General features: G+C 44.1%; 1 long non-coding RNA gene across 1 annotated transcript in view; it reads left to right on the top strand.

Moving 5' to 3' along the window:
• The first annotated feature begins 14,469 nt into the window (after positions 1-14,469).
• Positions 14,470-27,016, top strand: part of LOC141579464 (uncharacterized) — a 47,872-nt gene continuing 35,325 nt past the window's right edge. The window contains exons 1-4 of the long non-coding RNA XR_012510967.1: positions 14,470-18,709; positions 20,585-20,779; positions 21,555-21,841; positions 24,398-24,512. This is a non-coding gene — a long non-coding RNA (uncharacterized LOC141579464). The remainder of the gene's footprint in view (positions 18,710-20,584; positions 20,780-21,554; positions 21,842-24,397; positions 24,513-27,016) is intronic.

The following is a 27,016-nucleotide window of genomic DNA, read 5'->3' on the forward strand; positions in this document are numbered from 1 at the left end:
GCTGAAAGGGGGACACGATTTGACAGTAATGGTAACAGGCCTTAATGCTCGAGTTGGACACAGACACAGAGTGGTTCAGGGTGATGGTTATGTGATATTTGGGGCTGAGCCACAGTTTCTGTGCAGAGACCTGAAAGGAGAATAAAGTGGGGACGTTGACATCGGTAAGAAGGGTTGGTGGGTGTTTAATTCCCCCTAGAGCCGCATCTCTGTTTCTCTGTAGATGAAGTCAGCAGAGCAGGGATGGGTGTTCCTAATTCTGCAGTGAATTGCGTGTCCTTCTCATCGACAAATTCGAGAGGCCGACCTGCCCATCCAATTGCAACATCTTGAATCTGCTTCTTTCTATCCAGGAGGAGATTTCCAACTAAGATGCCACTCAAAAATTCCCATGCCCACAGTTAGAGCTGTGTGCCTTTGGAATGATGTCAGAGATGCCTCCACAGAGGCTTGGTGTGCTCTCTCTCCCTCAGAGCACACAGTTCCCTTCAGTCCGGTGGGTCTCAGCAGAGAAGATTTCACAAGTAGCCCCTCTCAGGCCCTGGGGACCAACCTCATGCTTGGTAGAGCTCTGAAAATGAGCACGAGTTCCGGGCAAAGGGCCTTCTCCAGGGCGCCATCTGGCAGAATACATGAAGACAGTGTACAAAAGAGTGGGAGGGTTGATGGTATAAATGGATTTTACTTTTTGCTCTGAATCTGATTCTGTCCTTCCATTTTATTAAGGAAGAGTTCTTAGGCCAGACATGATTCTCTTTTCTTTCTATTTGATCATCCAAGAGGTTTAGATAGGGTATTTGTTTTAGGGTAAGAATCTTTAAAAAAAAAAAAAACAAACAACTATGCAAATTGTATCTTGTTAGGTATTTGGACAAGTAAATTCTCCCAGCAGTATTGAACCCCCTTGTACCTCCAGGGGTTCTCCAAAGGTTTACATGTTCCAAATCTGACCCAAAACCAATGAGCCTTTTTGTTTTAAGCACTTCACCATGGACAAAAGATGTCACTAAAGAAGGTGAGAAAAGAGCAGGTCCCCATCATCCAGAGTCCCTCCCAAAGGGCACACAGAAGTAAGGAGGAGATGAACGAGAGAAACGGTTTATTTATACACAAGCAGGAGCCAACCAGAAAAGTAAGTACCATGTTAAATGGTGAAAGTTAAAGGCTTTTTTTATCAACCTAAATTAATAGGGCAAAGGGAGAGGAGAGAATTGTCTTCCATGACAGGTTTTCTTCTACATCTATTGAATCTCAGGTGTCTTCAGCTTAAAGTGCTTTTGTATTAACCATGGGTTCCATCTGACTTTCCATTCCTCGAACTTTGTTTTCTTTTTCAACATTCACTCATGTATTCTGAGCCCCTGGATTTACCACGTGAATTTTAGATTGATTGTCAATTCCTGCAAAACACCACCTGGGATTTGGGTAGGCATTCTTTGAATCCTTAGATATATTCGTGGACTATTGTCATCTAAGTAGAATGAAGCCTTCTGCTCCATGAATATGGGATTATTCTCTGTGAATGTAGGTCTTAGTTTCTCTCAACAGAATCTCTAATCTATTGTAGTCTTAAGTGTCCAAGTCTGGTACTTCTTCCTCACCTCTTTGGATGCTGATTCAGAAGAGACACGACCTCCTGGAGAACCTCTGCTGCCACGGAGCTGACATGGAACTGCGTCCTGAGAAGACTTTAAATTCTTTTAAAAATAGGATTAATGTAGTTTAATTACTAGATGAGTAATGAATGGGTCACATTAAGATAGGATTTTAATCCTTTTAGAATTAGTAGAGTAATATAGACACAGTACAAAAAATTGAAATATTGCCTAAAAGAGAAGAGATTTGTAATTCCCACCCACAGAGGTGACTATCATGAATGATTTGGTTCTTATGTCTCAGTCTCTGTGTCTCTCAGTATGTCTTTCTCCATCTCTGTCTCTCGCACACTCACAATCAGATCAGTTTACATCTATACTGATTTCACACATATGTGGTCATGCAGATGGGACCCTGGGTGCAGACAGTGGGTCTGCATACTTCCACCCTGAGGCCTCCCTTGACATTGGGTTGAGACCAGACACCCACTTTTCCAACTGCACAGCATTCATTCATCCACATGAACCAGAAAAAAATGGACCCCATACACTCTTCATCAACATTAGTATTGCTTTAATTCAGACTGTTTCAACCAGTGCTGTGATGATCACCCTTGAAAAGGCATCTTTGAATAGGTGTGTAAGGATTTTAGTGGGATGAACTGTAAGGATCAGAATTTCTGGGGAAGAGCTGCATCTGTGGCCCTTTGATGCGTCCTGCACCCTGTTCTCCTGAAGAGGAGTGTCCCTTCTCTCTTCCCTCCAGGGGATCTGCTGGAGCCTCTGCCTGCTTACATTGTCACCAGGGCTGGTTGTCACCTGACTAAAGACCCGCCAGTGTGATGGTGACCGGTGCTCTCTCTGCAGTTTCCTTCTGCCTGTGTTCTCACCTGAGAGGTCAAGCATCTCTAACACACACTGGCCACCTGCATTGCCTCTCATTGGAACTGCCCATGTCTGTTCTGTTTCTGTTTAGAACACTGCGTTTCGAAAGGATTTTGGACTACAGGGATGGGAATCCTTTCTCCAACCTTGGGTTATGAGGAATGCTTTTTTCAGGTTGTGGTCTCACTTTCAAGCAGTTTTTCTGGGCTTTTGCTAATTTTTTTGATTGGTTTTGTTTTTGCCACAGGAAGAGCTAAGCATCTCCCTTATGTCTTCTGGCTGTGGTGTCACAGGGGGAACAGCAGTGTCTACCCTGAGATTATGCACAGAGTTACTAAAAGGGCTTCATTTTGTACATCACATCTTTAATCCCCCTGGATATCCCCTTAAAATGATAAAAATGCTGTTTCAAGTGAAAACAAAAAAAATCCCCAGCCCCAGCTAAAAACAAGTGGGCAGGGACAAAAGAAAACTTTTTTAAAGTTTCATTGACAGGGAACACCAAGGAGAGTTAAAGACACTCAGAGAGAAAGAGGACTTGGTGTTGTCAGGAGCTGGGTAAGGAGGGAGGGGAGTGCGCGCTCTGGATCCAAGGTTTCACTTTGAGGAAAGAAATAGTATGAAACTAGATGGTAGTGATGGTCGCACAACATTGTGAATGCCTCTAATGCTCCTCAGTTGCACAATTTAAAAGGGGAAAAGTCTATATTTTATTAATGAAACTCCAAAAAGAAAAATAAACCTTGCCATAAATGAAGTGAAACAAACAAAGGAAACTAAAGAAAATCAAACAAAAACATCTCCAGAGGAAGGGAAGTCAAGTTTGGGAGGGGGAGGGGAATGATAGTGGGAATTTGGAGAACATTTTGGAGAAGAAGGTGTGGGTGGGTGCAGAGGGGGCTCTGCCCCAGTTGGTGGTGATGCCTGAACTGTTTCTCCATTGTCCAGCAGTCCAGCTGCAGATGCAGGTTCAGGAGGAGTTGCAGGAGCGGCAGGAGGGAACTCGCGGTCTCCTGCTGGATCCAGATCATCCTTTTTTTGGTCTCTGACATCTTCCCCTGCCCCTGCCTCCTCTGTAACTATTGGATGTGGAGAGAGATTTAAGTCTTGTGGAAGAGCTCATGCTGTGTGAGAGGAAAAATTTACCCACCTGCCTCCCTTTCCATGTGCCTCTTCAAGGACAGAAAACTTCCCAGAGCTTTCCAGACAGCTCCCACCCAGAAAGTGCCCACAGGATGTGTTCTGTGACTGAATTTTTCCAGACAGGTGGTCTGAGGCCATTCTTTTCTCTGGTCCCAACAGTAGCTTCTGGGTACACCTCCTTGTGTGGCCCAGCCCTCGCCCCTCCCTCACCTACACACACGCATCAGCCCTGCCTTCCTGAACTTCGGGCTCTGTTTTGGGGGCTCCTGGTCCTCCACCTGACTTGCAGCGAGGTGGGCACTGTGCTCCATGTCAGAGCAGGGTGTGCTGAGCAACCCGTCATCCCCGGGCAGGTACCAGGGGAGAGCCCTGGGTGATCTCTGGGTCAGAGGCGTGCCCCACTGATTTGTGGGCCACGGTGGAGGGGACCCTGCCATATCCAGACACACCTGGATCCTGCGCTGGCCCTCAGAAGAGCGGCACATCAGCCCTTCACTTGGGGGAGGGGGCGTTGGTTTTCTTATTCATCAGCTGCTGTTCAATATGTGGTATCTAGCTCTGCAATGACAGTGACCAGCAGCTGACCCGGCCTGGAAGCCTCAGAGCCCTGCCCGGCCAGGAACACTCCTGCTTCTGTCCACTCGAACCCCTGCTGCCAGATCAGACCGAGACCTTGTTCAGCTCAGACACCCGGGAGGGAAAAGACATACCCAGAATGCATGGGCTCCACCTTGGGCAGCAGGACCCTTCCCTGGCTCTCCACATCCCAGCCAGCCAGCTTTGCCCTGGGCTGTGGATGTGACCGGCCCACCAGGCCTCTGAACTGCTCTTGCTTTGGGCAGAAACCCATCCCCAAATTGACTGCTCCACCTCCACCAGCCAGGACGGGGCCGTCGGGATACCTGGGTGGGATCAGAGTGGTGGCCTGGCCTGGGCGGGCCTGCCCTGGGCCTCCCTGTGTTACCTTTGGGTCTCTCTGGCCAAAAGTCCAGAGGCGCCTTGGGTGAGACATGACCCAGCGCTGGCAGCGTTGGTAAAGCCCCTCGCTGCGGGCTTTCCGGGGTCTGTGGCCTCGGGATATTGGGATGCAGCAGAACGTGACTCTGTCTCCAATCAAGTGAGCTGAGTAGGGACATCTCTACAGAGTGGGTGCCTGGTGACTTTAGTTCCAAGTTCTGTTGGGCTCTATTGCTGGGGAAATGAGATCACTTCCTGGGGTCCACTTACCCAAGCTTCCTCCTGACACATAGCTCCCCAAGGACCTTTCTGGGCTGCCGATCTATCATTTCTCACTCCATGCCATGTCCACACACAGTGACACCAACTCAGCCCCCCTCATAGCCCTGGGGAGGCCTGGATGCAGCCAGTGCTGCAGCTCTGAAGATACAGCTGGGTTCAGACATGGCTCCCCCCACTCAACAGTGCTATCACCATGGAAAAGCCACGTGCCTCTCAGGGTCTCCCCAATCTCCCGTCAGCACAGTGGGGACCATTCTGGCCCCTGCTTCCTAGAGAAGCCATCCTGTCTCTAGACCTAGAAACACCTACTGCATCTGTCACCCCCATGGGCTGGCATCACAGGGAGCTCGTGCACAGACTTAGCAAAGGAATGACCCCACAGAGGGCTGGCGGAGCGCAGAGAAGATGCCACACAGGCCTGGGTCTGCCCTGAGGTCTGGAGAAAGTCACTTTCCTTATTGCTTGCTTCCCAGCTCCCAGTCGTGCGACTAAATTTAAATACAACTCTGACGTCGTCAGCTCTGGAAACAACCTCCTAGGTCTTTCTGTCATGTTGACATACAGGCCCAGTGTCTGATCTCGGCCTCTGTGGTGGACTGCCCCACAATGTCTTCATACTTTTTGCCTTCAGTTCCCACGCCCTTTTGTGATCCCCACACCCTCCCCTGGAGGATGGATGGACTTTGAGACCAGGTTCTGACATGCAGACTGACTTGTGAAAATGTGCGTGAGTTCCACTCCTTCCCAGCTCCAGTTTTCCTTCTCTCTGTCTCTGTCTCTCAGTGCCTCTCTCTCTGTTTTTTCTCTCTGTTTCTCTGTCACCCCTGCTTCTCTGTGTTTCAGTCTGTCTGTCTCTTTTCCGGTATGTATGTGTGCATATATTTATGTGTATATGTGTGTATTTATGTGTGTGTATTGTTCGGGCCCAGGGCAGGTCACTTCTGAAAATCCCTTGATGACATATTGATTATTTTGAATTCATGTTACTAAAGAAAAATTATCTTTGAAAATTGTGCAAGCACTTTGGTGGAATCTTCTCTAAGGACCAGCACTGCTAGGGAAGTGATGTTCCTGTGGCACTTTGATGTATCCTGTACCTTGTTCTGCCGGAGAGGAGCGTCCATTTGCTCTTCCCTCCAGGGGACCTCCTGGGGCCTCTGCCTGCTCACGTTGTCACCAGGGCTGGTTGTCACCGGGCTAAAGACCTGCCAGTGTGATGGTGGCCAATGCTATCTCTGCAGTCTGTCCATCTGCCTATGTCCTCACCTTACAGGTCGAGCATCTCTAGCACACACTGGCCACCTGCACTGCCTCTCGTTGGAACTGCCTGTGTGTGTTTTGTTTCTTTTCAGAACACTGGGCTTCAAGAGGTTTTTGCACCACAGCGATGTGAAGCTTTTCTCCGACCTTGGGTCATGAGGAAAGCTTTTTCCAGGCTGTGGATTTTCTTTCCAGCTGTCTTTCTTGGCCTTTGTTTTCTGCTTTAGTTTGGTTTTATTTTGCCACAAGAAGAGCTAAGCATCTCCCTTCTGGCTCTGGTTTCACACTTAGAACAGCAGTGCCTACCACGAGATTATGCACAGAGTTACCAAAAGGGCTTCACTTGGTACGTCTCATCTTTAATCCATCTGGATTTCCCTCTCAAAATACAAAAATGCTAATTCACGTGAAAACAAACAAACAAAAAATTCACCCGTCCCTACTTAAGATATGAGGGCAGCGAGAAAAAAAAGCCACCTTTTATATGATTTCATTGATAGGGAACATCCAGGATAGGTTAAGACAGAGAGAGAAAGGGGATTAGTGCTTCTCATTGGCTGGGGGTGGTAGGATGTGGGGTGCGCTTTGTATACAAGCTTTTAGTTTGAGGAAGGCAATTGTCTAAACCAGTGGTGTTGGTCTCACAACATTTTTAATGCACTTAATGTTCCTTAAAATTGCACAATTTAAAATGGGAAAAGGCTAAACTTTATTCTTGTAAACTTAAAACAAAAATAGAATATACTATAATAGAAAAGAACAATATCTGACTCCATAGAAGATCTGTCCTTTTGGCTTTAACCCTGTGCCCTATTTTCTAGGCTTAATCTTACTAGCTCTGCACCTTTTGTAAAAGAGTGTTGCCTTTAGCCTGAAATATACAGGAAAGCCTATTTTCAAGTCTTTGGTCTTTAAGGATATTAACACTTTTGCACTTATATAAAGACAGCAAGTTGCAGAATAGAAAATAACTTTTGCTTTGTTAGAGGTTTTACAGAGGCCCTATGACCTGGTCTACGTTGACAGCTGCAGACCAAGATAATGGCAGACTAATATCTTGGAGAACCATCTTCCCCAAGTCAGACTTCAGGCTCCTTTTCTAGTAAATAGGGGAGGGGCTGTGGTTGGTTGTTGCAAACTTCTTGGTGTCGGATTTCTTTGTCCTTTGAATCCTTTGCAGCTGTCCACGTGAATCAGATCACCGTGTTCCTGTAACACCTGCAACAAAACAAACTTTTTCTATTCTGCAACTTGTTATCTTTATAAGAGTGCAAAAGTGTTAATATCCTTAAAGGTCAGAGTTTTGAGAATAGGATCTTCTGTTTATTTCAGCCTAAAGGCAACATTGTTTTACAAAAGTTGCAGAGCTAGCAAGACTAAGCCTAGAAAACACGGCAGAGGGTTAAAGGAAAGGAAAAGATCCAATATGGAGTCAGATTTGTTCTTCTCTATTACAGTGCCTTTGGGTGAGAGCTAAGAGGATGACTCCTGGGTGGGTCCTCTACAGTCCCAGGCTGCAGTTCAGGCAGGGTCCCTGTCAGATTCACCATGACTTTGGACCTGATCTCCCGCAGAGAAAGTGACAATTATTGGATTAAAATTACCTGTCAAAATCCCTTCAATTGCCTGTAAACTATACCACAGCAGGGGATGTCTCATTGGCCAGTTAACTGCCAGTCTCCCCTGATGCAAGGGACCAGCGTCACGGCGGGATCCATGGTGGCCTGGACAGTGCACATTCCTACTTTTCTCTCCAGCCTTGGCTTCCTAAAATTGATGCTTTGAAAGCTCCCGTCCCTCTTCCCTCTGGCCTGGTGTGAATGAACAAGATACCTGCACCCACCTGGGCTGAGGCCAGGCCACGCACACAGCCCCATGCACACAGCCCACCATCTGCTGTCTACCCCTGGGCTCAAGTGCACCCTCTGAACTCCCCCACCCCAAAGGTCCGCGTGCCTAGTGCCTCCGCCCTAGGGGTCCAGATCACCATCAGGACCATCAACCACCCAAGGCCCACAGGCCATTGGCTGGCAGCCTGGGATCACCCTGACCCATCGGGTCAGATGAGACACAGGGTGCGGGGATCAGGGTGCCAGGGCGGGAATTGGAACCTCTTTCAGCCCAGCCTGCCTTGCCCTGTAGCCTCAGACACTAACTATGAAGGTGCACACTAGGCTGGATCCCCCGCTGGTGGCAGTAGTCATCATTACTGGAGCTCAGATTTCCCCACCCCAACCACAGGGTTAGGGGTGAGGGAGTGAGCTTAGGGTAGGGGTGCACTCAGAGTGAAGGGGATCCCATGGTGAGGGGGTATAGGTTGAGGAGTGTGGGGCCGCTCAGATTGGAACTGACCTGGCTGAGAGGTGAGGAGTATAGTTTCAGGATTTTGGGGGTCCTGTGGTGAGGCATGAGGGTGTAGGGGCCATAGATTAGGACCAAGCAGGACGGAGTGTCAGGGCACAGACCTCGGTGTGAGGAGAAGAAGCCCTGTCTTTAAGGTCTGGTGGGAGACTGGGCCTGGCCAGGGGTGGGAGGGTAGTAACAGGGAGGGGAAGGTGAGCAGGGGAAGTGGGGCTGGTGGGGTGTGGCCTGGCCCAGGGCAGTCGTGGTTCTAGTTCAGTGCCAGGACCCAGTCGGTGGCGGGGTGAAGGCTCTGGGGATGGAGACCCGGCGGGACGAGCAGGAGGGGCACCACCTGGCTCCTCCCGGCCCCAGTGGCCAGGTCTGGTAAAGCAGGAGACGCACCCGAGCAGTTTGCGCTGCAGGAGGGAGGAGGAGGAGGGGCGCGCACGCGCTGACGGACAGATGCGCGGACGCCGGAACCCGCCCAGAACGAGTGGAAGCTGGCGGCAGCCGGTTGCTCCTGGACCAGCTCCTGGACCAGCTCCTGGAAGAGGAACACGGCCTGGGGTCTGGGCCGCCGCTTGCCCTTGGTTTGGCTGCTGCTCCCGGGCAGTTAAGGGGGCGCTGGTGGGGGCGTGCTGCTCGAAGCCGGCGGGTGACGCCTGGGCTGTGCGACTGAGGATGCGCACAGGGAGGGGTGCGGAGGTGAGGTCACGGCCGCGCGTCCGGTTAGGACCCTGAGGCGGTTCCCAGCCGCCTCTGTGGTTAGTGGTAACCCCGCTATTAGTAGTTCCTGAACCCCGCGTTTTTGCCGCCGCTTATACCCGGGTTTAGGAGAGCAGGTACTGCCCCGGGAGGTGGGAGGGCACCGGACGGCTCCGAAGCATCTCTGACTGGCCCTCAGACCATGACCTGCTCCCGGGAGGCGGGTGCGGTGCGGTCGCGAGGCCTCGGATGCAATGGGGGCTGCCCCATGAGAGCCCCTGGATTTGCTCCCATCTTCCCCGCGGCCTGACCTTGGGGGCGGCCTCTAAATCCCCAGGTTCTTGTGACTCAGGTTACAGGTCAGGCTGCCCCTGGGAGGTGGGCGCAGTGTGATCAGTGTGCTGGGATGGCTGCAGCAACAGCGGGAAATGGTCGCAAACCCCGCGCTTTCACAGGGCAGCCCCAGTCCCGCCATCGCAGCTGCCGCCATTCCCTGACAGCACAGCACCTGCCTTCCAGGAGCAGGCTGGCCTCTAACCTGAGTTCCACGAATCTGGGGCAGCAGAGGCCAATCTCAGGCCATGCGCTGGGGAGTTTGAAGCCAATCCACGGGCTCTCATGGGCAGACCCCATAACCCGCCACTGCCTTCGACCACACCGCGCCCTACTTCCAGAAGCAGGCTGACCTGCGGACCGTGCCTGGAGCAGCAAAAGCCGAGCCCTGGACAGGCCGTGGGAGAGAAGGGGGCAAGTCGACCAGCCTGCCAGGTCGCTGCCCATCTCCCTGCCGCTGCCCCAGGTTCGTGGATCACTTGTTTTCAAGTCAGTGGGTTCCTGAGAGGCAGGAGCGGTGCAGTCAGGAGGCGGGGTCTGCGGGGAGGGGTGCTGCCCCAAGGGGATCAGGTGGACTTGCTCCCATCTCCCCCAGGGCCAGATCTGTGGACGGCCTCTGCTGCCCCATGTTCACAGGACGCATGTCATGTCAGTCTGTCCCTGGGAGGAGTGCTCAGTGCCCTCGGGGCAGCCTCAGTGGCTGACAATGATTTTGGAAGTGGGCTCTAGCCCAGCATAACTAACTCTCCTTTCTTCTCTTGCTTCCTCAGTTGGTGGCTGTATAGGCTTTTTCATTATAGGTTATTGCTGGATAATGAACATAGGTTTCTCTGCTATACAGAAGAAACTTTATTTAAAATCTATTTTTATATATAGTGGCTAACATTTGTAAATCTCAAACTCCCAAATATATCCCTTGCCATCCCCTTTCCCTGGTAACCTTAAGATTGTTGACTAAGTCTGCAAGTCTGTTTCTGTTTTGTAGATGAGTTCACAGTGTCTTTTTCTCTATTTTTTTAGATTGCACATATGAGTGATATCATTTGGTATTTTTCTGTTTCTGGCTGCTTTCACTTAGAATGACGATCTCTAGCTCCACCCATGTTGCTGCAAATGGTTTTATTTTGTCCTATTCATGGTAGAGTAATATTCCAGTCTATAAATATGCCACAACTTCTTTATCCAGTCATCTGTTGCTACATTTAGCTTGCCTCCATGTCTCGGCTACTGTATACAGTGATGCTATGAACACTGGGGTGCAGGTATCTTTTCACATTGGAGTTCTTTCCAGTTATATACCCAGATGTGGGATTTCTGGGTCATAGGGTAAGTATACTTTTAGTTTTTTGAGGGATTTCCATGCTTTCCATAATGACTACACCAAACTGGATTCCCACCAGCAGTGTAAGAGGGTACCCTTCCCTCTACAGCCTCTCTAGCATTTATCATTCATGAACTTCTGAGCGATGGCCATTCTGACTGGTGTGAGCTGATATCTCATTGTAGTTTTGATATGAATCTCTCTGTTTGTTAGTGATATCGAGCATTTTTTCATGTGCATATTGGCCATTTGTGTCTTCATTGGAGAAATGCTTGTTTAGGTCTTCTGCCTATGTTTGGATTGAGTTGTTTGTTTTTTTGTTTTTAAGTTGTATGAGCTGTTTATATATTCTGAAAATTAAGGCTTTTTTGTTAGTCGTATCATTTGCAAATATTTTCTCCCATTCGTAGGTTGTTGTTTCCTTTTTTTTTACTTATGGTTGCCTATGCTGTGAAGAAATTTATGAGTTTAATTACGTCCCTTTTGTTTTTTTCTCTTATTTCCATTGCCTGGGTAGATTGCCCTAGGAGAACGTTGCTAAGATTTATGTCAGATAATGTTTTGCGTATGTTTTCTTTTAGGAGATTTATCATGTCTTGTCCATCTGCATCTTAAGCCTGTATCTAGATCTGTGCTTCAGTTTTGAATTTTGAGCTTCTTAGAGAACACCTACTCTTAGCTCATATGTCAGATTCAACATGTCTAAAGCTGATTTCATAATCATTTTTCTTGCAGCGTATCCATTTATTCAGTGGCATAATCATTCTTCTAGTCTTGAATACCCAAAGGCTTGGAATGGTCTTTGATTTATATTTCTCTCACCACCCTCCACATATTCTTGGCTTCTGGAACTGTATGTTTTTGGTTTCAAATGTCTATTCTGATTGCTGATACTCTGATGAAGAGCGTTCATCCCTGATACAAGAATTTTTCCTTCTGCTGAATTCTTGGATATTCTCTCCCCTCCTTTCAGTCAACCTTCAGTTTTGACCCTCCAACATCTAGAGTCAAGTCAAAGACTTACCACAACCAGATCTCAGCCAGGCAGTCTCGACCCTTAATCACTTTGGCCTTACCTTATTTGTTCCAATCATTATGTGACTTAGCCTCCTAGGGTAACCTGTGCCTTATTAAAATCCAGGAGTCACCAGTCTTTTCCTATCCAGTCCTCAGTTAAAACAGCTTAGAATTGCCCTGAGAACTAGTTGGAGCCCCATCCCCTTCATTGATTCTTCCCTATTTACTCCAAATACTTCTAGCTCCTCTTTGTATTTCTGCACTGTTCATGATCGGTAGCCTGTAATCTAGTCTTTGAGTACTGACTTGGTACCATTGCCGGTTGGTTTCCAATGTGTCTCCTCACTTAGCTGGTAACTGGAGAAGACTCCCTTGTTCAGCCTCCTTTATACCTTCACCCTGCTTAGCATCGGGCAATAGCAGGCATCCAGGCAGTGCTAACCTACTTTATTCGCAGGGGTGGTGGTTTGGAGTATAGCTAATAACTATTAATTCAGTGTTGCAATTAAAAAAGAAAGCCAAGAAAATCCATAAAACTTTATCTCCATGTTCAGTTTAGCGCTTTACCTCAACAGTTTTCTTAACTCTGTGTTTACATTCACATAGTGTTCAGTGCTTTTACTGTTCCCTGAGGCAAGCAGGTGAGTTGTCATTATGTTTGACTTTCACGTTACATTTCATATTGGATATATTTGTGCAATGACAAAACCTTCTTTTATAAGTAAACAGCTGGAAGCCCAGAGAGACTAACAGCCTAAACCAGGGTCACCTGGTTAGTGTTTGGCACAGGCCAGGACCGCGGTTCACATCTTCCAGCTGCTCCTCTTCCAGTGCCTTTTCATTCCAGTGCTGGGAAATGTAGCCCCATCAGCCAAACGGCCAAGTCTCATTGCTGCCCCTTTACCTGCCAGTGATGGCAGTGCTACAAAACGTGGCAAAGGAAAGGTCAGAAATAGGAGTGATAAAAGACATGGAAGTGCTGGAAATGGATCCTCAGCCTCTTCCTCCCTATTTGAGCACCTCACAAGTGTCCCTCTCTGACACTGCTGTTCATTGATTATAACACAGTCTTTAAAATCAGACTGATCTTTTGTAGGACATGCTTTTATCCTGGTCCCTTTCCTGCTAGTAGTCACCGTCATGGGCAGAAAGTGCCTGACTGTGCTCTGTTTGTCACTTAGGTGGGAGGGGAAGTGGGAGAGGAAGCGGGTTGAACTGAAGCCGAGCTTTTTACAGCTCTGTTGTTCTAGGACCAGAGCAGTTCCACTCCTGCTTTCATCACCTCTCCACCTCTGAGTCCCAGCTACCCACTCCTGCCTGCTTCCCCACATGCCACGTCCTGGGGGAGGACAGTGTGGTTGGCAATGCCCCCTCCACCCTCCGCCTTCCGCCCTGGGAGGTGCAGGAGTCTGCTTCAACTTTTGAGCTGTTTTGGTATTTGGGCTTTTCCAGCCTTTCTAGGCATCTGCTTTCCAGCTCTGGGAAATTGGAGATGTAACTTAACCATACAAGTTCTATACTAATGTATTCAGTGGCATTAATGTGATGTTGTCTTTAAGGTGTTCTGGGACTGGATAGGAGGTTTTTAACACAGGATGCTTCACATCCAATTCTAAAGGCCTACAGGATGCAGGTGTAATTCAAGTTCTTACATGGCTGTAAGGCAGACATGGACATTATTTTATAATATGACCATATGTTCATAGATTACGGTTAGTCCGCCGGCTCTGTATCTAATAAAAGTTTAAATTCCAAACGCTTGAAGAAAATTTGTGGACCATGTCTTTTTGCCTGTAACTAGTTGCAAAAACTGAAATCAAGACTCTACCACAAGCCAGTGTTTCCCAGTAGAGAAACCCTCTACTTTTACAACCTCTAAGTAATTCAGTGGTTCTTTGGGTGAGATGAGGGATGCCAGAGTATTTGGTTGGGACACTAGAGTGGCATGACAAGTATTCTGGGACTGGTTACAGTTGAATCTCTGCTTCCTATATCCTGGACTGATTACAGAGTCAATGTTAGTGCGTTAACCAGCTTCTGAATGCAAGGGTAGCTAGGAAGACAACAGAGAAAATAGAAGGATATAAAGTAATGGAGAGACTTCAGAGCAGTACAAATGTTGACTTTGACACCACCAGCTGCTGACGTGAACTTGGCAGGAATTTGTGAGAAATGGTGGGTGTCACTGCAAGCAGGAGAGTCCTGCAGCTTTTGGGGTGAACAGGCAAAGGGGAGAGCAGATATGGTGACCACTCGGGGGCTGATTATTTGTGTCCTGAATGTGAAAATGTCTGGTCTCCTGTTCAATTTTGCAGCCACAACTTCACGTGACTCAGGGCATTATTTCCACCAGATACCATAAAAACATAAACAACCTCTGTTTCCCAAAGTGTTTGTTCTCGATCTGAGATGATTGTCCTGTGGTGGGAGGTAAGTGGGCGGTGGGTCCTATTACATCACTCCCTTTCACTAAAAGTCTACCTCGCTGCTTTTCACCCTACTGCTAGGGGTGCTGCCATTCTGTTACACCTAGACCTATAGGACAGGCTTACCTGAATCCTCTCGTGAAGAGGGATAGTTATGTGCAGTTTTAAATAATTGCTTGGGTCATGTGGTCCTTTGTTCCCTCCATTGGAAATCACTATTCCAGAGCAAATAGTATGAATCTATATAAACTATATTGTTTGTAAGATGTCTTCGGAAGTTTTGCAGTAGGTTTAAATATTTGCTTGGTGATGGCCTCTTGATTGTTTGAAGGAGGCAACCCTCACTAGGGGCTTTGTTGGCTCCCTTAGATTTCCCTTACTGGCAGTAGAGTGTTCGTAGGCAGAGTTAGAAAGTTAACTGGGCTGAGAAGCCGAATTTGCCCGCAGCTGGGAATTGGTAGAAGAGTCAGTTATGGAAGGAAGGATTTAGGATTATCTGGTAGCAGAGTTGTGGGATCCAAGCCCTGGGAAACCTCAGCTTTTGTAGAGTATATTCTGTAACAATAGGCTATTGGATAATTTTAACACTTGTTATGGGATGTAGAGTTGGGGAAAGACTTAAAAGTGAAAGAACCTTAAAAAAGAATCTCCAAATATTTTAAAGAAAACAGTACTCAGAATGAGAGCTTTCCTGGAAAAGACTAGTTCTTCACTTCACAGGGGAAGCAGGGAGAAAGTGTAACTGCACTTACAGTAACTTAAAAGGTAAACCTTACCCTCCAACTTAGCTGTTTCCTGGTGTAAGTTCATATTCCACATCTGTAGTTTTAGACATGATGTGTCATTTTCTGGTACTCCATTCTGCTTCTGAGTGAGAGACTGACGCAAAGTCACATAGCAATTGAAAAATTGCACAAAAGTCTTTATTGTTAAAAATGTAGATATGTGGCAGAGTGCTGCATTTGCAAATGACTTTCAGTACAGAGAACACTTAAAAGAATGCGGTGTTATTTCTTTTTTTATTCCTTTAAGCCTTTGAATAGAAGGTTTTCTTTGCAGAGTTTCTGGAGTACATCAGAACAAGCAGGAACTAAAAATAGCTTTAAGAAAGCACCAGTATAGATGTTGTTTATAGTATGGTATCTGTCTTAAAGTTAACTCTTTAAAGCAGGAAGTTGTAACTCTCAATTTCTTAAGCAAATAAAAACATTCTTGACTCTTAATGACATACTTTGTGGGGTGAAGCCGCTTTTGCTTCCATTCTGAGCATTGAAAGGCCTTCAAGGATAATTCTACCAGTCCTCAATATTTTATTTTCCTTCTGTTGTGAACTTGTTATTAAACTTGAAGGAGATATAAATATCATTAACTTGCTACATATGTAGATATTTAGTGTTACATAGTCAGAAAATTTGTGTACATCACACGTATCTACATAATTCCCCAGGTTCCAACTGTGTTCCTGATAAAAGAATGGTGGGAAATGGCATTATGGGGATATGTCTTGCAGTACACAGTGTTTCCCCTGTTCCCTCTACCAGATCTGGATATTCTTTCATCTTTCGGCTTCTAGAATTTCTACCTCTTTTTCTTAAGACAGGTGTAACTCATCCCCCTGCTCACACAAATATGCGTACACACACACACACACACACACACACACAAAATGTGCCATAGGGAGTAGCGTGCACCATCCCATTCTCTGACTACAGCTCTGATCCCACACACTGGAGGCAGTGTCTTGCACGAATTCATTTGTAAGTTCCTTTTTAAAACTCGGGTGGTCGGGAAATAGGACTGATATCCTCACCTAGTAGGCAAGCCCTCAAGGATAACTTCTATGGTTAATGCCAGGGTATCTTAATGTTTGAGTACCTGGGTTTCATGTCTTCCTGTACCACCTGTGTGACCCATGATTCCCACAGTTCTGTCTCCCGTTAGACTTTTTCTCTCAAACTCTGGACTCTTATAATATTCTGCTGATTTGGCATCTTCACTTGGAACTCTGATATCTTAAAACCAACGTGTGTAAAAACTGAGCTCTTGGTCCTCCTACCCCCCAAACTGGTTCTTTATGCAGCCTCCCCCATTCAGTTAGTGGAAACTTAATCCTTCCAGCTGCTTGGGTCAAAAATCTTGGAGTTATTCTGACTTTCACTGACATACCACATGAATTCTGTCAATAGATCTGGTTTGACACTGCCTTTAAAACATATCCAGAGCCCAGCCACTTCTCACCATGGCTCCTGCTTCCACTGCTGCTTCCCTGCCCTGAGCCACTGTCCTCTCCTCCTGCATAGCCCTTCTCAGTAGCTTCCCACCTTTCATCTCTGACCCGTTTGCACTATTCTCACCCCGCAGTCAAGTGAGCCTTGAAAACCTAAGTTAGATTGTGTCGTCCTTCTGCAGTGCCTCCCCATTTCACTCCGGGTAAAAGCCACAGTCCTTACAATGTCCTCCAAGGCCATACAGGATCTGCACTGACCCTTCTCCGCAGCTCCAGCCGTGCCCCCATTCTGGAACATGCGAGGTCACGCTGGCCTTGGTGATGGTTATTCCGTCCTCCTGGGACTTCTCACCTCCTAGTCTTAATTCTAACCTCAGTTCACAGTGTGCCCTGCTCTGGTATTTAATACAACATCACCCTCATCCTATACCCTCAACTCTCTTTACTTTGCCCTTTTTACTTTTATCCATGGTTCCTCTTTCCTAGCATGCCACCTCCTCTGCTGCTCTGTTGTGTGTATTGTCATCTCCACCCCCCACCCCAGCTAGACTCCAACCAAGCTCCATGAGGACAGGACTTTTGTTTTGTTTATTGATCTATTCCAAGTGCCTAGAGTAGTCCTGGGTACATTGTAGGCCGTCAAAAATTATTTGCTGAATAAATTAAAAGGCTATTTTAAAAATGAATCATCCTTTCATTAACAGGTGAGGAAAGGAAGCTGCATGAAGGAAAATGGTGCAGTAAATAATGATATTTGCCTGTTGTACTATGTATGATATATATATATATGTGTTTTAGTCTTAATTTGGTATCTCAGTTTCTTAATTTAATAGCTGTATTAAGGTGTAATTTACAGGCCATAAAATTCACATATTATAATTGTACAAGTCAGCCATTTTAACTATTTCTAGAGTTGTGCAACTGTGTCCTCATAAAGTCCCCTTGTGTCCATCCATATGCAGTTCGCCCTCCCCTCAGTGGCACCCTGATTTTATTTGTTTTTGTTTTTTTGGCAATCACATCTGAAAAGAATAATTTACACAGCAGTACTAATATAGCTTTGCACTTTTAGAAATGACACACTTAAATATGAAATCAGGAGTCATTGCTGAATGTAGGCAGCAGTATCAGACATCGGTGAGAAGAATGGACTTGAGTGTCAGACTGGCTGCGATATTACCCAGCTCCACCATTTACCAAGTTACCCAAATTATTTTCTGTCTCAAGCTCTATGTCTGTTATATGGGTGTAATAATAGCAGCTTACAGAGTTGTGAGGATTAAGCAAACAGGGAAACAAAATTTAGTATAGTGGCCAGCTTATGTTATTACCTAAGAAATAGCCTTGCAGGTAGAGAGCAAAATTCAAATCAGTTTCTAAAGTATGTGTAAAATATGATCCAGTTCCTGCCTGGTTTGTAAACACGTATGCCTACTGCAGAATATAAAAGCAGGCTAATTTCCAACAGAAAAGATCATTTCTCAGCATTTCTTTCAAAGGTAGTTGCAAAATAATTTTTACTAAATTTTCTGTGCCCATCTCTGACAGAGCTTTGACACCAGGGAAGTAATTATCTACATTTTTGTTAAAATGATGCTGACCATCAGGAAGTGTTCCGAATTATATTTTAGCCTTTATGTTGGGAAATATTGTGAAACTTCTTCTAAATTAATGGGGGAGGGGCATTCATTGTAGCTCTTGTAGCCTGATAAGGCTTCTCTAAATTATCTTTTTTTAAATTTTAATTAAAGTAATTAATTAATTTTTTGCAGGGGGTGGTAATTATGTTTTTATTTATTTTATTTTTATAAGAAGTTCTGGGGATTGAACCCAGGCCCTTGTGCATGCTAAGAATATGATCTTTCACTTGAGCTATACCCCCTAAATTATCTTTAATAAGGTCTTTTTCTCTGTTTGTTATTTTCTTTTATGTACAGATGCACAAAGCAGGGTCATCAGAAGCCTCTCAATTCCAAAGATGATTATAGTGAAAAACATTGCACAGTGACAGTGAATCCTTGGAATATGAAGAAAGATTGTAAAGTCCTGAATGAATTAAGAAGGAATTGTTACATTAACTTACATGTAACCATGGCTCTCTTACCTTTATTTTTCACTTTATAATGAAGATATTCCTCACCCGTCAAGGTTGCTTTGTTAGATATAGGGAATATCTAAAGCCTTTTCTGGAAGTTTTTTAAATAAATAAGAGCAGGTAATTTATCAGAAGTGTGAATGGTGTAATCTGCTCTGTCTAGTATGGTAGCCACCAGCCACATGTGACTATTGTGAATTGAGATGTTCTATAAGTGGAAAATACATAATAGATTTTCAAGACTTCGTACAACAATAATAATGTAAAATATTTATTAAAAGTTTTCAAAGTGTTAATCACTTTTGAAATGATAGTATATTGGATATTTTGGGATAAATATAATTATTCCTGGAATTAAGTACACTTGTTCCTTTTTATTGTCTAAATGGGGTTACTGGAAAATTGTGACTTGCACTATGTTTCTATTGACAGTGCTGGCTTCTAACTTATTGCAAATAATATGAAAAAAACTTTGATTAAGTATTTTATAATTGAGTAGTTGATTTCCATCATATTATTTTCAGGTGTACAACACAGAGGCTCAACATCTTTATATATTATATTCCATTTAATGTCACCATAAAATAATGGCTATATTTCCCTGTGCTGTATGATACAGCCCTATAACCTATCCATTTTATACATAGTACTTTTTACCTCTCAATCCCTTACCCCCTTCCTGCCTCCCTCTCCTCCTTCTCCCCATTGGTAACCACCAGTCTGTTCTGTGTACCTGTGAGTCTATTTCTGTTTTATTATAGTAATTAATTTGTTTTATTTTTTAGATATACATATAAGTTAATAAATAGAATATTTGTTTTTCTTTCTCTGACATATTTAACTTAGCATAATACCCTGTAGGTCCATCCATGTTATTGCAAAAGACATTATTTAATTTTTTAATGGCTGAGCAGTATTCCATTGTGTGTGTGTGTTCACGTGTATATATGTGTGTGTATATGCGTGTATATATGTAAATATACATATATATATAATATACCACAACTTCTTTATCCAGTCATCTGCCAGTGAACATTTGGGTTGTTTCAGTGTGTTGGCTATTGTAAATAGTGCTGCTGTGAACACTGGGGTGCATGTGTCTTTTTGAATTATATTTTTCTCCAGACATATACCCATGAATGGGATTGCTGGATCACACGGAAGTATATTTTCAGTTTTTTAAGGAAACTCTATACTGTCCTCCATGGTGGCTGCAACATTTACATTCCCACCAACCGAGTAGGAGGGTTCCTTTTTCTCTTAAAAGGTCAAAAATTCTCTACATTTATATACTTTCCTTACAGTTTAGGACACAATTTGGCAAAAGCCAGATAGAATTTAATAGGAGTAAATACAGTATTTTTTCAAATGTCCATGCATTATGGATAGATATGTTATTGATGAGTTGGTTCCCTATTTTTGTAGATGCAGAAGTTTTTATAGCTTCACAGACATTTCAGTCTTGCAGAAAGAAAAATGTCTTTGCATTTTGCTGAACTTGTCCGGGTGGCTTTATGGAATTTGGTCCAGGCCTGCAGAGGTGAATACACATCCAAACCTGAACCATTTGAATGTCTGCAAGATTTTAAGAGTCTAGAATGTCAGATCTGGACTATAACTCTGGTGAATGACATCAGTGAGTGGACTCAAGAAAACTCCATTTGAGTGCAAAGCCTTTCATAAGCCAAAAAAGGCTTTGAAATTGTGGCAAAGACAGAGACTTTTGTGCACCACATATGGCCACAAACCCATGGGGACAACCACAGGCCTTCTGGAGTGCCAAGGGAATTCCATGTGAGGAGTCCAGCACTCACAGGAATCCAACAAGTCCCTGCCAGCCAGAGCACCTTCATTGCTACTGTGGTATTTTGAGCAAATGTCTTTTCTTCAGGTTCAAATTGGTTTGTTGTTTTTTTTTTAATAAAAGAAAATCAAACAACTTCTTGTTCCCGTGGTGAAAGTAAAAGTCTAACATTTTCTGATTTCTTTTGACAGAGAAAACTTGAGCCTATGAATCTAAACTCATCTGTGATGGTCTGCAGATGGGAGCAAGCAGATCAGTGTCAGTCCCTTTGCAGCCGTTGGCTGGGAGCCTGCATGTTCCCTGGAATGATATTTGAAACATGTCACCCTAGCCGTGCCTTTGCTCTGGACTGGGAGGCGAGTCAGTCAGAATCTGCATTATGGAATGTATGTTTCAGATCCAAAGCTAGGAGATCTTTTTTAATAGCCAGAGAATGTAGTCATAAATATATCTATTAATGTATTTATGCAAGAACAATTTTAAAGTTTTTTTATTATAAAAATTTCCCCCAAAATTGAAAATGAAAGAACATTGGAATTAAAATCCAATGGAATTAAAAGCAGTGGAATTAAAAATCATCTGTACCTTAGTTATACATAAAGAATCTTAAAATCCTTCTAAACATTTTTTTTGTTCAAATGTAGATATTTTTCCCTTCCAAAAATGAAAATTATTATTTCACATTTTTTTCTTTTTCCTTTTATTATATATTCCATATTAATAAATATAATTCTTTTAAATCCCTTTTAATGGCTGTTTAACATTATATTGAACAGATATGTAAATAGTCCTAGGTTTAAGAAATTTAAAAAATTGTCATTACAATGCCCCTGCAAAGAATTTTTTCGTGTTTCTATTTTTAGTTACTAATTTGGACTAAAAGTTAACAAGTTTACTTTTCTTCATCTAAAACATTGGTTATTTTATGAATGAATTGTAAGGATTTTAAATAACTTTTCAGTAATTTCAACAAAGAAATTAACTTTAAGGCAAAAATGTATGATGGTTTGCAAATCTATTTTCATTATATCTTCACTTTTACCAGTGTCATATCTGTGTGTGTTTGCACAAGTGCTTTAACTACCAGCAATGTAAGAAAAATCTGTGTACTAAAAATGTGAAAATAGTTTCCTGGTTTGTGTTTTCATTCTCCCAATATAGGTTTTGGATGACAAGCTTGTATTTGCAAATGTACACACCCTGTGGGAGGTGCTCTGTACATACGCTGAGATACTGTACATAAAATTGCCTCTGAATCCCAATCATCTGAAAACCGTGTCCTCAGCCTTTGATACCTTCAGCTGTTTTATGAAAGTCCTCCAAGTGGATGAAAGTATCAACAACCGTAACAAGAGTTTTTCATTGCCCTATTTGAGAAGAGCTGCGTGAACGACTTTTATATTCAGGATAGAGATACATTCATCAATCCAACCACCAGGAGCCTCACTGTAAGTCTAAACCGAGTTTAGCTGCTGTCTTGGGGGTGATTTAGAACCTGCTGTTGAATTATAAGTGATTTGGTTTTGTTGGTTTGGTTTGGTTTTTAAAAGCTGCCCATAAAAATGAAAAAAGAGAAAGAAAAGAAATATGCCTACAGATTCCTGTTAGGATAGTAAACAGTGGCTGGTTATTTACCCTGTATAAACCACACGCTTTCTTAGAATCTATTTAGGTTTACTTCATCCTTTCTCAGATCAAGTATCAAGTAAGGGACAGTTTTAAAAAAAAATTCAGGATTAACTGGCTTGTGAGCTCCGGGATCTGCATGGCAGCTTTCCCTTCCCATGGTGTAAGTCAAATGGCAGAAATGAAATAAAGCACTTCATGTATCCTCCGGTGTTAACAGGAAAAGGTGAGTCTTCTTGACCTTGTTACTTCCTGGGTAAAATGAAGATAATATGTCAGGAGTCGACAAGCCCATTTAGGGCAGGAACCATGTTGTCTTGTTCACTGCTGAATCCCAGGCACCAGGAAGGCTGAGTTTAACAAGTGGGTGAATGAATGAACTGTAGTTCCCCCAGAGTTACCATGTGGGGCAGTGTGGATTAGCAGCTAAGAGCATAGACTCGAGAGGTGAGGGTACAGCTCAAGTGATGGGGCGCATGCTTAGCACGCATAAAGTCCTGGGTTCAGCCCCCAACACCTCCTCTAAAATAGACAAATAACCCTAATTACCTCCCCACCCCCCACCAGAATTACCTTATTATCTCCCTGCCACCAAAAAAAAAAAAAAAAAAGGTAGAAGTGGCCAAGAGCATAGACTCAGGCTGGAACACTTGTGCTGGTTTCTCGCTGTCTACCTTGTAAAAGTCATTTAGCCTCTGTGTTTATCAAGTTCCTCATCAATAAAATGGGGATAATAATAGTACCCACCTCGTAGAGATGCTATGGGGATTAATGAATCTGTTTGAATTTTAGAACAGCCCTGGCTAATAGTAAGTACTATGCATTTGCCAGCTCTTTTCATAATTACTGACAGATGTTATTATCAACCAAAGAAGTATTAGTTCTTTGTAAGGGAAATGCATGTTAGACCATTTCATTTATCATTTTCTGTAATTCAGGCTTTTTCCCTCTGAAATACCATTTTCTGTCTGTGCACTAGTAAATCACAGGGCTTTCCAAATTTCATCTGTCTGAGTTCTTGTCATGATGACAATACTGCAGAGTTTTGACATTTTTTAGGGACTCCATCTGAGATGACAGCAACCCCTCAATTTCAGAAGCACTTCTCTAACTGACAACATCTCGCATGAAATGAAGTTTGTAAAATGTAAGAGCTTCAGACGCTAAATGATGCCATAAATGCAAAGATGTTATATCTAAGCTCTTTAAATAAATCCTGTCATTGAAATAAAGGAAATACTATATTATAGCGCTCTATGACTTTGTTACCTTGCTATCCGTTTATCTGACTCTCTAAGACAAAAGAAAGCAAAGACTGAGATTGATCATTACTACTGTGTGGTACACGTATTTGTGGATGAAGACCATACTGAAATGCACTGTCTAAGATACTAAAATGGACACTAAACAGCTGCTTGATGCACATGCATGAACAGAACAGGGAGCTGGTTGCAGGGAGCAGACACTGAGCTTCCTGGATCAGAGACTCAGCATAGCAGTCCAGCCCAGCAGTCCACATGTTTTATATTTATATCCCAGCAAAATTAGCAGTGAGAGTCTGAAATGAACTTTGGGGACACTTGCAAACAGCTGTCATGATTACTAATGTGGGACACCAGGATTCTACAGTGTTTAGTTGGCATCTGCACACAACCATTTCTTTTCCACTAAAGCCTGTTGTAATTGCTGGTTCCACATCCAGGCTGAGGAATCATCTCATGTGGTGTTTGGGAGGGAGGTAAGTGGAGTCAGGACCCATGCTAAGGCTGGGTGGGTAATAATCTGGTTCTAGTACAGGAGAAAGGAATGTAGGTCAGGTGGGAAGGAGAATGACTGGATTTAAATTTTGTTTCTTGAGAAAGCTAAATATATAACATCATGTCAAGTTTCTTTATTGTTTATATTCCATGTGCTGTCACCGAATAACTACTGAATTGTGGGGACAAAAAAGCCTGGGTTTTAGAATTGACCCTGCCCCTAAACAGCCAGAGTCCAGGTTCCTCTGGGTGTCCAAGGAGGGGGCTGCTGCCTCCACTGAAGCAGTTTGGGCACTTGGGTGGCGTAGTTTTATTTGCTGTGGAAGACTGGCCCGGTTGTAGGACATTAAGCATCTGCAAGGCCTTCACCGGGTACCCACGGTGGTCCCAGGACTGTAACATCCAAGTGTTCCTTTCCAGCCACGTTTGCAAATGACCCTCAAGGGGTTAGTATTAATCCTCGGTGAGAATTGTGAAAAATTATATGGTACCTCCATCCCTTCTGGCAAAGGAGGGCCCCTTATTTACAAATGACCACAAAGTGTTAGCACCACATTTTATTAGCAGAACATGTGAACACGTGGTGACAGTGACGCTCACCTGTTTGCTTCTGCTTCCCAGTGCAACTTCAGCCTCCATCAGAGGACCTCAGCTGCCCCAGCGAACAGGGCCTTCTGTACAGGGAATGTGCTCCTCCTCGAAGCATAGACAAGAAGCAGCCCTTAGATCTCATCAGGTGAGCTGTTGTGGAGAGCACTCCAGTGGGAAGGGCTCAGGGTTGCCCTCATGGCTTCTGAGTGTGACAGTCCTCCAAGAGTGTTACCAACCAGGAAGCTCACAGGAGCTCTGAGCTTTGTTGCCCCAAGTTTTTACTGGAGACTTTATTACAAAGACATGATTTATTGGGTCACTACTGACATGGCTACCCCAAACACTAACTGTAAGTCAAAGCCCTAACATTTGAGCCCCTACCTCTCCTGATGGTCACTCACTTGTCACAAAGCTCAAAGCCCCACTCCTCTAATCACATGGTTGGTGTCTCTGGCTGGCCAGTCCCCATCCTGAGTTATCTCATGAACACAAGCCATCCAAGGGTCCACCATGAATAGTAAAGACACTCCTATCTTGGGAAATTTCAAGGCTTTAGGGGTTGCCGTCCAGGAACTGGGAACAAAGACCTACCAAATTCTACATTAAACAGGAGTAAATGTTAGGTTTCACTTAAATTATAAAATAAGAGAAGTATTCTCACTGCTTAGCTCTATCTGCTGTTCGACACCGTTTCACTACACCACGTGACTGTAATGTCGCGCTCAGCATGTGTATTCTCAGAGCATCAGCGCCGGCTGCTCCCCGGAGCTTATGCTGTTTGTGCAAAGCTGCTGGGAGGAGGGAGGCCAAGGACAACTGAGCAAACAAAAATAATCGGGCTAATAAGGAAACAATTTCAGATTGAAATGAAGGAAATAATACAGTGTTGAGATGGGAGACTTGGGGGAAATGGAGTCAAGAAAGCTATCTTTGAGAAGGTTACATGTGAGCTAAGATGGTGATAAGGAGGCTGGTCTTTGAGGATCTGGGATAAGTCACCCCAGGAATAGAGGCAGCTTGTCCATTGCCCCGAGGCACAAATGTGCTCAGCAGGTTTGAGGAGATACTGGAGCCAACGCTGGTGAGAGTGATGAGACGCGAGGTTTAGAAGGGCATCAGGAGCACGGAAAGTAGTGTAGACTCTAAGTGCAGTGAGAAGCAGTCATGATAGTTTAAGCACTAAGGTAATTTTCTCTCACAATTTGCAAAGATAATGTGGAGAATGAATTGCAGGGACCCAGGAAGCAGGGAGGCCTGGTCGGAGGCTCTTGGAGTGGGCCAGATGAGAGATGGTGGGAGCCAGGGAGAATGCGTTTGGGGAGTGGAGCTGACAGGATGCAGTTATGGGCTGGCTGTGGATGGTGAGGAGAAGAGAAGGGTCAAGGTAGCCCCAGGTCGGCCTGGAGCCAGGTGCCTGATCTTCCTAATCTCAGTGCCCCATTCAGATGCCCACCTACTTGGGCAAACCTCTTAACCTTCCAAGTGAGGGTTTTAAATCACTGAAGTCTTTTTGTTTGTTTCACATTTTATGGAAAGATTCAAACACGTACAGAAGTAGAGAGAACAGCACAGCCAGCCTGTCTGTATCAGTCACCCATCTCCAGAATTATCAACTCAGAGTCACTGTTGTTGCAACTTTCATCTCCACCTCTTCCCCTCCCCCACTTCGGGATCATTTTGAAGGCAATCCTACGTAGCTTAACCTTTCATTAGTGAAATGACAAGGTCTCTTTCAAATACAATTGGAATATTCATTTTTTTTAGGGTTACAAAATAATTCCCTGATTGTCACAAAAATACACTTTTAAGCAGTTTTGGGGTTGAAATCAGGATCCAGACTAAGTTCACACATTGCAGCTAGCATATCTCTCAAGTGGGTTCTAATCTATAATTTTCCTGTTTCTCATTTTCCTTGAAATTGCTGAGGGATTTCTCTATTTCCTGTTTGGTTGATTTCATTCTCCCCTGTGGTTAGACTTATTTCTCCATCCTATGTATTGGCTTTAGCTAAGTGATTTGATCCTCCCCTAAAAGCTTGATCTGAACGAGGTTCAAATTTGTGCAAGAATATTTGTTATATGAAGTTTTGTACTCCTGTCATAAGGTACATAATGTCCAGTTGACTCTCTTTTTTGTGATGACAGCAGCCAATAATGATTGTCACCCGGGATCATTATTTCATAAGGGATTTTATTTCATGTGGTCATACTCTAATTTCCTCCCACAATTATCAGCAGGATCACAGTCATGAAGAGGCACTTTCTCATTAACCCAGATTATCCTGTAGAACAGTTTTAAAAGAGGAAGTTTATATATTTGTAAATATTTAAAGTTGATACATTTTTCTATTGTTTCTAATGTTTTTTTTCTAATAGAGGTACTGAAGATTGAATCTAGGACCTTATGCTAGCTGAGCACACACTCTGCCACTGAGTGTACCCCATCCCCCTTGAGATTCATATTTATATGATATATTCCTTCTGTTATTTTTGTTTTATGTTATACAGAATTTGATGGCAGGGCAATGGGTTTGATGGCTATTTAATCATTCTTTATGGGATTTTGGGGTTGGTGTGTGTGTTTGTGTTTGTAAAGAGAACAATTTTCCCACTATTTTAAGTATGTTTGTGAAGGAAATTATGTTGATCT

This window comes from Camelus bactrianus, chromosome 2 (genome assembly GCF_048773025.1).
Source record: "Camelus bactrianus isolate YW-2024 breed Bactrian camel chromosome 2, ASM4877302v1, whole genome shotgun sequence".
Taxonomy (NCBI): domain Eukaryota; kingdom Metazoa; phylum Chordata; class Mammalia; order Artiodactyla; family Camelidae; genus Camelus; species Camelus bactrianus.